This window comes from Nestor notabilis, unplaced genomic scaffold, assembly GCF_000696875.1.
Source record: "Nestor notabilis isolate BGI_N333 unplaced genomic scaffold, ASM69687v1 scaffold33910, whole genome shotgun sequence".
Taxonomy (NCBI): Eukaryota; Metazoa; Chordata; class Aves; order Psittaciformes; family Psittacidae; genus Nestor; species Nestor notabilis.
The window spans coordinates 1-4,497 of record NW_009910307.1 but is presented as its reverse complement, the minus strand read 5'-3'; positions in this window follow the sequence as shown (position 1 = coordinate 4,497).

Sequence of the window (4,497 nt, the reverse complement as noted above, 5' to 3'; positions counted from 1 at the left end):
AAAAAAAAAAAAAAAAGCATTGAAATGCATCTCAAGACAACATGATGCTCCAGGACAATTTTTCCACTTTTGAGCAAACTTAATGAGGGATTCTAAAATTTCATTATCGTGAGGCTGGACTGAGTATTTATTATTAAACTGAAAAATTATGTGGTGGGTTGAAATACCAGTAGATAGAAAGTCTGAGCATTTCCATTACTCATCCCATCTAGTACATTTAATTACCATTTCCATAAATCCAGTTTATGTCACCGTGTCTGTAAAGGGAGGCTAAATTATTTTGAGTTTATTAGCAGAACCTACAGTATACAATTGAAGAGATTGCTAACCTGTAGGAGGTTCTTATTTGGATATAAAATATTTGCATTCTATAACAAATGAAAATGTAAGGCATAAATTACACAAATTGGCTGCAGTTAGGGTAGAAGAGCTGAAAGTACATGATATTTGAATAGTCCTCAGATTGCATCTCAGCTTTTTCATTTCATCTCCATTCTGCGTTTTATAGTCCCATTTGTACTACTATTGAGTACAGCTAAATCTAGATGAAAGGAAAAAAGAAAATGTGGCTTTGTTTGAAATAAACACTATTTGCTGATTCACTGATGTAATAAACTTTTTTTAAATTACCATTTTGAATACTTCCTTTTGTGAAAATGTGTGGTATGCTGCTTTGAAGATGGAAAAAAAATATTAAGGAGCTGTGCAACCACTACAGCTGAAAGGAAGGAGAGGAAAAAAAAAAAAGGAAGGAAACAGATGTTGGATTGAAGCTGCAGGAACCCCAAGAGCACTGCCCGTGTAACTGTGCTATCCTGTGATACTGGCAGAGTATTCCTGTGTCCTGGTGTGGATGTAGCTCAAACCAGCAAAACTGGGTGTTTCTGCACAAAGGAGGGATTTGGGGTTTTGTTACCCCCAGTATAATGGCATTTCTGGCAGTCTGTGTGCAGTGTGGTACTGATGAGGATCACATCTAGTTCCCCTGATTGTTGGCCAAAGTTTGTAGTGTAGATGTGGCTTAAGTGCATAGCCATGATGTAACTTATAAAAACATAAATTATAATTCTATAAATTAAGACCTTGTATGTCCTTGAACTGAAAGCCTTGGTATATGTAACAATAATTAAATGTAAAACAAAATAAATCTGAATGTGCAGCAGTACTAATTATTCTGCAACAGGAAAATAATGACTTGTTTGTGCAAGTTACAAGAAGTGAAGCACACTAAGCGGAGGAATGAGTACACCAATCAGTTGACTAACATTGCCATCAACTACCTACCTGAAACCATTCCAGTTCCCTTGGTCATCTTTGCAGACAATCGGGAACCAGAACACAAACATGTCACCAGTTTCCTGAGACACTTCCTCTGGTAGTAAATTGTACGCTTGAGCAACAACCTATTGATGATGGTGTAATAGTGTTGTAAGAAAAATGGCTGCTGTAAAGAGGTTTATCCATGGGGATATTTGCTGGTCATGAATTTTATGCCTCTCTACAGATTTTTATCAGTGGCATAAAAAGCCCAGCAAAGATTGCTCAATGAAGAACCTCTGGTTTAGACTACTTATAGCACCAGTCCATATATTAAAAACTGTTAATTATGAGAAATGTGTTTTTATAAGTGTTTATTACTGAATATCACCTAAGAAAAAAAGATTGTTTCAATGTCCCAACTATTTGATTCTGTATTACTCTGGCTTTTTGGTTCTTAATGCAGACTGTTTAAATGATGATGTTAAAGCAGATGAAATGTACTCCAGGCAAGACTGTTTTCTTCCTGAACTGAGACTTCAAGGGTCTTACTTACTCTGCTGTTTTTGTATACCCTATAGAGGATTTGGTAAAAAAAATATACCAACAAAACTGGAGTTACTACTGGAGATTTTATATTGTGAACCTGTTTCTTTCCTTGTGTTTATTTTAACGCACTATAAATTGACAAAACATTTCCTCTGGGGAAATGCTAGAAAGGAGTCTAGTCTTAATATAAAATTGAAATTAATGCTAGCAACCCCCAAATCTGTTGTGTATATATATAACTTTTAGTAGTACATATCCTTACCTTGGCTTTCCTTCCTCAAGAGTCTAAATTTCCAACGTAAATTGGGTTTTTCTGCATCTCCCCTCAGTCACATATGCCTAAAAAAGTTCACATACTTCTGAATAAGAATAAAAAGAGATATGACAGACGAACTGTTGGATGAAAAAAAGGTACCCGAGGCTGTGCTCATGTCATCTGTTTAGCCTGTAGAACTGATGGCAGACAAAGGATTTTAGCAAGAAAACTGCCACTTGTGTCATGAAGACAAGTGCCTCTGTTCTTCTGTTGAAGTAGTCTTTGAGTGAGTAATCTGCGCTGTGAGCACCTATCTCTGTGTCAGTTAATTAGATTATAGCTAGAGGCTTACATTGGGATTGCAGAGGCACAGAATCTGAGGAAAACTAGTGCTTGAACTCCAGGTCTAGTGAGGAGATTCTCTTCTGAGATCTCTTTTGAAAGGGACTTCTTAGTCCTGGTTTAATTTCTGCGTATTCTTTGCGCTAGCTTTGTTGCAAGAAGTACACTTGTAGAGACCTGGGATTTTGAGATCTGCCTTCAAATAACCTGGAGGAACACAAGCCTGGGAGTGGAACTTTTGGGATGCATAGTAAGGGAATAATCTTAAACATCAAAGACCTGTTGGCAGCAGAAACAATCGCTACTTGTACTTCCATTTTGCTAGGAGAAAGTATAAAACCAGGGATATATAGAAACATCCTCTCAAATAATTAATGAGGTAGAATGGCTTCTAGTTATGTAATTTTAAATCTTAGCATTTGAGTAAGTGTGACAAATGGCTTAGGAGAAAATACATACTTTCAGAAAAGTTAAATTGAGGGTGACAGCAGAATATGTTTAGTGTTCAGCAATAGACAACATTGATGAAAGTAACAAACCTTGTAAGAGTAACTATTTATTCGTGAACCTGCTATATTGAAAGCACACTCTAGTTCCTATTCATTGCATGCTGTATTCAGATGAAATATTTCTTATCCAGAGATTAACTTACTTATCCAATACAGCTGTGTATGAGCTGTGTCAAACACCTTTCAGGAGAAAACAATTATACTAAGTCAGTTAAACCACATCAAGTAAAATTTAGTCATGTCAGACTTAAAATGTTGAGAAAAATGTACTTGAATGAGACCGATGTATTAAAAAAAATTGTATTTGAGTCACTAATAATAGTCCATTTAGTTTTATCCTATTAAATCTCTGCTGACCCAGTACAGTCAGGCGTCAAACATGCTGTTCAATCATCTCTTACAAGACTATCCTGGCTTATTTTCAGAGAGATGTTCTACTCATCTGACTTTTCTGATCTGTTTCAACATGCCACACTAGTATGGTGATGTTTTCTTAAAACATGGCTGCTCTAAAATATGCAAAGCCTATGCAGAAATAGGATCAAGGCTAATAAAATTCTGAGCTTATAAAACACCACAGCTAGTATCATCTGCACAAGTTCTGCCAGTGCTGGGAAGATTTTAATGAATCTGCCTTGTTTGGCTACTTCACATGTTTCTGGCCTGTCAGTAATTTCTCTGATTAATACTTTATATGACTACTTGGCAACAAAGGACAGCTTTTCTTATCCTTAACCAGTCTAATTCTTTTGTTCATTTGTATAAATCACAAAATAGAAAATTCAAACTTCCATTTTCAAGGGTAGTTTTTTTCACTCTTTAATATATTATTTTTTTTCCACTTTAATATCAATATATGACCATATAGTTCTTTCCTAAGTTTGGGGAAGTCTGGAAGCCATCAACTATTCCATTGTTGCTCATGAACACTACCAGCAGAATGAAAACATAAATCATTACATAAAGCAGCTTGTCAAGAGAGGAGGGTGTTTTAATTCCTTTCTCTTTGTACTGGCACGCTGAAAGAGCAACAAATTTTCTTGGAAGACATCTAATGAGAAGGAATAAAACCATAAGCAGAAAAAGATCAGGAAAAAAACTAGAGTGAATGACTAAGATTCCTGATTTCATGTGTATTTGATGCCTAGACCTCAGAAGACTGGCTTGGCTAAACAAGGACCTTACAACAGCATTCCAGTGCAAGACAGGAGGTAAAATCAGGGATAGGCTGCAAACAAGGAATCTAGAAACATTGCTCAGGCATGTAGGGGTTGACTTAGGAGAATAAAAGCTCACCCACAATTGAAAACGGACAGGATGTCAAGAGCAACAAGAAGAGCTTCTACTGCTACAGTAATAGCAAAAGACCAAACAAGCACATGTCGGGATGGATGAGACTGTGATTTGGGGCCCAGCTGGGCTGCGTCCCAGGATGCTGAGAGCCGGATAGTCAGAGAGAGACTACCAGCCTCGACAGGAAATTGGGGGAGCCCGGATACTCCGTGCCACGGGGGGGCGCCAGCACACCACGCATGCTCCCAGGGTGGTGCGCAAGGGGCGGGCTCCCGGCCCCGCCCCCGGACG